This window comes from Pelodiscus sinensis, chromosome 1 (genome assembly GCF_049634645.1).
Source record: "Pelodiscus sinensis isolate JC-2024 chromosome 1, ASM4963464v1, whole genome shotgun sequence".
Lineage (NCBI taxonomy): Eukaryota > Metazoa > Chordata > Testudines > Trionychidae > Pelodiscus > Pelodiscus sinensis.
Window position 1 is genome coordinate 91262535 of NC_134711.1, and position 7007 is coordinate 91269541.

Sequence of the window (7007 nt, forward strand, 5' to 3'; positions counted from 1 at the left end):
GAGTGGAGGAGGAAATAGTAATGTTGAAGAGAACGGCTGTCTGTCTCCCATACATACTTAACAGAATTATTTTTGAGGGCCAATAGGGGTGGCTCCTGACATTTACCTGACCCCCTTCCATGGAAACAAGAGGTGACAGAGTTAAGCTTGGAAATCCCCTCTGTCTCATCACTGAGGAAAGGGGGTCTTTGTGATGATCTCAACCTATCTAAAACCTTCTGTGCTGGTGTGTGAGATTAGCATGAGTGAGCGAGAAGCAGAGAGGAGGGAGGCGGGGGAGGAGGGGACGGGAGGCGAGTCATGGGCAGGAAACCAAGAACACATCAGACACTCTATATTTAGATCTTTTTATTCAGCTGAGGACAATATTCCTTGATTTCTCATTGTTTGGGAGAGGGCAGAGGGCAGGCAATCTATTGAAAAAGCTTTGTCCTAAGAGATGCCACTTTGTCTGGGCACACCAGGGGTGGAGGAGGGGAATATGAGGCTAGTCAAGGGTGTTTTCTGGGGTGTTTTGTTACTCAAAGAGTCCTAGGTTGGGTAGGTGGGAGTCTTTGTATCAGTGATGCTGTCACAGGGTAACCATGACTGGGGGAGGTTTGGACCTGGAACACTTCTTTGCTTTGTCCTTGGATAGTGACTCACACCACGCAGAGCGTGTGACAGAGGGATGGGTGCGGCTTATTGCTCCCTTCTGGGGGCAGGGGATAAGAGCAGGGGGATTCAGTTTGCAGAATGATGTGTGGAAGTTACCAGAGTGGATGGAAGGGGAGGGAATCAAGGGCTGCCCATTTATTCCAGATCCTAAGAGTGAGACAGAAATGCAAATTACATAATATATTCATCCTTGAAGGGACTCTGGGTGTAGCCCCTGGAGGGAGGGGAGAACATGAGCCGGGTTCCTGTTCTCTGGAACGGACTCTGGATACAGCCCCAACTATGCTACTGTATAAAGCTTGCCGTTTCATTGACATTCTTGCTTCTTATCGTGCTCTTGAGGTAAAAGGTCTGATTGTATCATGCTGATGAGTTGCCTACTCACCATGGGCCTGCTTCTCCAATGCCTTGTACTTTGCCTGATGCAAGTGAGAGGAGAAATCTGAGCTGGTAGCATTCTACACCCACTTCGCATAGGTGCAAATAATTATACAAAGTGTAAGACACTGGAGAATCCGACCATAGATACGCAGGACACATATACCCATCTCTCAATATAACCGCCTCTCTATTTCCTGCATTTCAGCTCGGAGCCTATTTTTAAACACATGACATACCCTACAAGATATCAAGTGCCCCTCTAGCCTGTATTGTGCCATATCCTGCTATCTCACGCACTGGAGCCCTCCTGGGATCTCAGTACAGGTTATGTGTATCTAGAATTTGTGGTGTTTGCAGCGTTGTTGCAGACCCATTGGGCCCAAGATATGAGGCAAGGAAAGTGACTGGACCAGCTTGTGTTGGCAGAAGAGACAAGCTTTAAAGCTCTGTGGAGCTCCACTTCAGGCTGGGGAAGGAAGTTGAGTGTACACAATTCAGAGTAATGCATTCTGTGGGAATAGAGGGCAGCAGGCACAGAATCTACCCCAAGCTAGCTGATGCTAACTTGTGGGCAGTCTCAGCAGATAGGCCAACGATTAACCTACTGTCCTCTCTGTGCTAGAGGTGTTTCCTTGAGAGCAGGTTCAAGCCACATAGGCAGGGAACAATGCACAGGCACAGCTAACACTGTTGCTTCTGCTGCTGGTAAACAGCACTACAGGGTGGCATCCTGACCACAGCTAGACCTTTGCAAAGCTGAAGGCAGGACCAAATCCTGGTCCCCGTAAAGTCACAGGGAGCGAGATTTGACCCTTGCTCTTTTGGAGTCAGCGGAGTTACTGCAGATTTAAATGGATGCAAATGAGGTCTGTCAGCAGAGCTAGTTACTCAGGTATAAAATCTGAGTGTGAGCAGGATCTGACTCTCTGGGTCACACTCATCTCTGGCATAACCTGAGTGGTTTCACTGGAGTTATACTGTAGATGTTGGCCCTCGACTTGCAGGACTGTTAAGCAGGCCTCTCCACCGGCATAAAAGGGACACAACTGATATTTAGTTTTCTCTCTAGTTATGAGAAATAATACTGCAAGAGGGGAGCAGGGGGAGAGGAGACGATCACTTTTGTTTTTCGCCCCTCATCTTTACTGCACATCATGAGTCATGTTATGTTCTCAGGAGATGAATAACTGCCGGGGCTATTTTTACTCTTGCTCTTGTTCAGCAGGCTTCCTTCTCTCTACCGCTGCTGCTGGATGGATGAAGGACATGAGGACGGTGAGTGGAAGGGAAGGTGAACAGAGGGTGGGTTGCTGGGGGAGGAGGGAGGAGTGAGCCTCACCCAATTTGGAAACAAAAGCAATATATTAATATCCAAAAACAACAGGATGAGCTCTGATGTATGTCCCATATATACATTATTATTATTATTAATTATACTGGGGGACAGAAATTCCTTTCCAGTGCTAGTCACCAGTCTGGAAAAATAAAGAAGGAAAGCAGAACATTTTGTTTCTTCCATCAAAACAGGAAAGAGATGGGGAATGGGGTTGGGAAGAGAAACATACACATAGTAAAATGTTGCCACAGTAAGGAGATGGCAGCCCTTTGCCCTAAACTTGGAGGGGAGAGCAGGGTATGTATGTACTGGGAGAGGTGCATTGTCTCTCCTGCCTTCACTCATAAAAATACATGCACACAGGTAGATTTGAGGCATAAATCAATCTTTTCATTCTGCATGAGCTTATTGTCTCTTTGCTTCTCTTTCTCATTCACTGATCTGCGGAGGGACAAAGAGGTTGCCTGTTGCCCCTCTCCCCCACAATGTAGGGGGTGGGGTGGCTAGTGCCAGTCACCATTGTAAGAGCCCCTTCCCCAATCCTGTGTAAGGTCCCTTTGGTCTGGCCTGTGGTGTCCCTTTCCCCAGTCTCTCTTCTGGCTGTGTCTAGACTGCAGGGTTTTTCAAAAAAAGTAGCCTTTTTTCGAAAAAACTTCACCTGCATCTAGACTACAGCCGCGTTCTTTCAAAATTAAATCGAAAGAACGCGGCTTTTCTTTCTACGGCGGTATTCCTCATTTCTCGAGGAAGAACGCCTTTTTTCGAAAGTGCTCTTTCGAAAAAAGGCGTTCTTGAATGCAAACAGGGCTTTTTCGAAAGAGAGCATCCAGACTGCCTGGGGGCTCTCTTTTGAAAAAGCGGCTCACTTTTTCGAAAGAAGAGGTTGCAGTCTAGATGCTCTTTTTCGAAAGAAGCTTTTTCAAAAATATCTTTCAAAAAAGCCTCTTTCGAAAGAGGCTTGCAGTCTAGACGTAGCCTCAGTCTCTGTCAGGGATCCCTAAATAAAAGTGAGAGAGCTTTACAAGCCCACCACAGGGGGCAGAGGAAATCCTGGATCAGGTGAGTGACAATAGAAATGGAGACTCTCTGGGAGATACTGGCAGTTCACAGTGCCCAGGTGGCATCTTTCTCTGCCATGGAGTTGCTCTGCCAGGCTTTTATTTAACACCTGAAATGTAATTAGAAGGGTAATGGAGCCTAATACAACACAAAGACAGAATATGCAACCCCTGCACAGTAGCTTTTTCTTCCTATAGTCTAAGCAATGCTCCTCATCCTGTCTCTGCCTCCTTCCTTCATTCCCTCTTTCCCTTGCCTCCTTTCTGATTCTTTTAGGGCTAAGTTTGACCTTCAGGAAGTGGATACAACTCTAGGGTTACCATATTTGAACTTTTAAAAAAGAGGACACACACTGGCCAGCAACATCCTCCCTTCTGCAGCAACATCCTCCCTTCTGCAGCCTGTGCGCGGGAAGCCCGAGTTTTCATGTCAGAACCAGAGGTTGGGAACAAACCCAGCTCCTGGGCCAGGGATTCAGGTAACCATGTGCAATGCATCGTGGATACGCAAAGGAGTACCCCGGGGTACGCCTGAACACATGGAAGAGCCAGGATCTCCCAGCTGCGGCTGCAGCCCCTAGAGTGAGGCTCGGAGCTGGGCTGTGCTGTGCTCCGCGCTTCCCTCAGGAAGGGCAGGCGGGCTGCTCCAAGGTTCTATATAAACATATCTAAATGTGTTTGAAAAAGGATGAGCAGGGCAAAATCTCAGACATTTTTAGATATTTAAAAAACCCAGCTGCATGGAGATTTAAGGACCGAAAAGAAGGACATGTCTGGGAAAAACCGGATGTATGGTAACCCTATTCAGCTCCCATGGAAGGTTCTGGGGCAAATGACCAATCATAGTGCAGTGACACAATGAGGGCCTGATTCTGACCACATTTATACAGGGGTGAACCTGGAGTGACTCCATTGAAGCCAATAGAGTGCCACTGAGGTGAAAACAGAACTGGTCCCTGGTGCATGCTAGTCACAAAGCAAGATTTAGGCTGGCTGAATTCATCTTTAGCTGTGACTTCACTGAAGTCTTTGGAGTTACACAAGAGATTAATTTATCTGGATGCAATCATGGTAAAGTATCTCCTCTTATTTCTGTCCCAGGGAACCCCACCCAAGCTTAGCTAATGAATCTCCATCTTTGCTCTTCCGCCCATGGGTCTGCCTTCCCCCCACAGTTCTGCCAATGGGCTAACCTGCAGTACCCTCTGCAGATAATACCCCTAATCCTCACCAGCGACACCCTGTATTTCCCTGTTCTGGGCTCCCATACCATTGGCCGAATGCATCTCACTCCTGCTCTGAAGTAACATAGTCCTAGGACTCTCACCCAGCTATATGGAGGAGCTTAGACCCTGACTTTCAGACCTCTTATTTTTCTCTTGATTAATTTTAAATGGAGTAGCTGAGACCTGTCCACAATTCAGATTGAAACATGCTTCCCACTATAAACCCAATTTTGCTTCCTGTCCCTACAAAAGCCTCAGAAAAGGTTAACAACACTCGCATGTTGCATGTGTGATCTGTGACCAGCTAAGGCTTGTTTGCAGACAGTTGAGGTGATGGGGAAGAAGCTGTTTATGTGCTAGGGAACCTACATTGCTTTAGGACTTTTATGTGCATGTGAAAGCAATTCCCAATAACTAGTAAATGATTAGGGAAGGATGCACACAGCTGTTTGTTGTTTAGAGGGAGAATTTATAAAAAAAAGTAATTATTAAAACTGCAGGCTATCGAATGTGGAGGGATCTTGTAGGGCTGTCTTATATGTGGCTTTTTTGATGGAATCAACTCAGCCATCACTAGTTTGTGACATTGCTTCATCAAATCATGATGACATTTTGGTGCTACAACATCCCACTACTGCCAGACCTCAACCCATTGCAGTACGCAAATGACAATGCAGTTTCCAACTCTTGTGATGTGACATAACTACATAATGACATTACTACTTGCCTCAAAAGTGTTTTGGAGTCCCACAAAAGTCTCACAAGCGGTCTTTATAGCAGGTGTGACTGCCTCATTAGACAGGTAACGATTTTAGAAAGAATAAGGTGAGCAGCAATCCCATTTCATAAAAATTATTGAAATAAAGAAAACAGAGAACTAGCCAAGTTCAGAGCTGGGGTAAGCAGGTGCAGCTCCAATGAATTGGTATTTAGCTCAGTGGAATTGCATCTGCCCAAATCTGAATTTGGCTCAGTACCTTTATGATTTTTCACAAGTGAAAAATCTGTCCTTCTGTTAAAAACAGAGAAGATAAATAAATAGCCTTTGAAATCCAAGCAACTCTGACTATTATTGAGTTCTATTTTCAGCCAGGGTTACAGGTGGATGATTAGTCAACTTCCAAACATCCTCTTCCTTGTCCTTTAAAGATTCAATTAGGATTAGCTTTTTGCTGTTGCTGAGCTTCTAAAAATTCCCCAGCATCATCCACATCAAAATAAATAGCTTTATTTACATCCAACCTCACACGTAATTTAGCTGGATACAGAAAAGCCAGTCCCCTCAAAGCAGACCCTAAAATCATACAACATTTCCTGATGTCTTTTGTCTCAAAGAAAAGATGCAGCACTTCCTGCTAGCTTACTCCTTAGCCCCACTCACTTTGACTGATGAATCTCAAGACCTGACCAGCACTTATGCACACACTGGTCTAGTCTTGAGTGTAGAGACAGTCAGTGGGGTTCATGGGCCATAAACTCAGCAGATGTAAATCATAGTAGCTTTGCTAAAATCAGTGCAAGTATGCCCATTTACACGAACTGAGGAGCTGACCCTGTATGTTCATATGTGTGATGACTGAAGTGATGGAGACCAAGCTAGGATGGTCAATGGACCATGTTTAGAAAATTAAAAGAGCAGTACCACTAATGATGTTTCTGTATGGTTAGGGTAGTGTGATTAAAGGGACTGGAAGATCAAAGAGAAAGCGCCTTTAAAAGATCTGTGATAAACTGGGGAGATGGCAGGATGCCAGAAAGGTTTATCAAATCCTGCCATCCTATGCTTCAGTTCTGGAATTAGGCTCAGGTCTGGGTCAACACCATTCCATGCCAAGTTTTTCCTCCTATATTTGTGTGTCATGGGCTGGATCCTCAGCTAGTGAAAATTGGCATAGCACTGGTGACTTTTCACCAGCAGAGAACCTGGCCTCTTGCTTCCTGTTGCAGGATGAAAGTGGCCCAGGTACTTTGCTAACTCCGAGCACTCAGCTTTGCCCAGCCTTTCTATGGGAATGTTATGCTTTTGTGAGTTAGGTTACATTTGTCTTGGAAATAGGGAGCAGAGGGGGCTGCTGTGCTGTTATGAGAGACCTGGATACAATGGATCTGATTCTGCTGTCACATATGCCTTAGGTGCTTGATTTACACCAGAGTATATGAGCTCAAAGTCGGGCCCTTCAGGTATGAATAGCTAAAGTGGGGGGAGTTGTGATGTCCAGGGGACATTACACTGGACATCCTTTTCCCCATTGCTGGTGGTTGCTGATCATGAAGAAGTTAAAGATCACAAGGCACTTCTAGAAGTGCATCACCAGCATCCTAGCCAGCATCCCTTCCAACAGTGAATGA

The 7007-nt window shown here is 45.7% G+C and overlaps 1 long non-coding RNA gene across 2 annotated transcripts in view; it reads right to left on the reverse strand.

Annotated features, from left to right (window-relative positions):
• LOC142830601 (uncharacterized) overlaps window positions 1-7007 on the reverse strand; it is a 110728-nt gene that overhangs the window by 63773 nt on the left and 39948 nt on the right. The gene's annotated exons all lie outside the window — the stretch shown is intronic.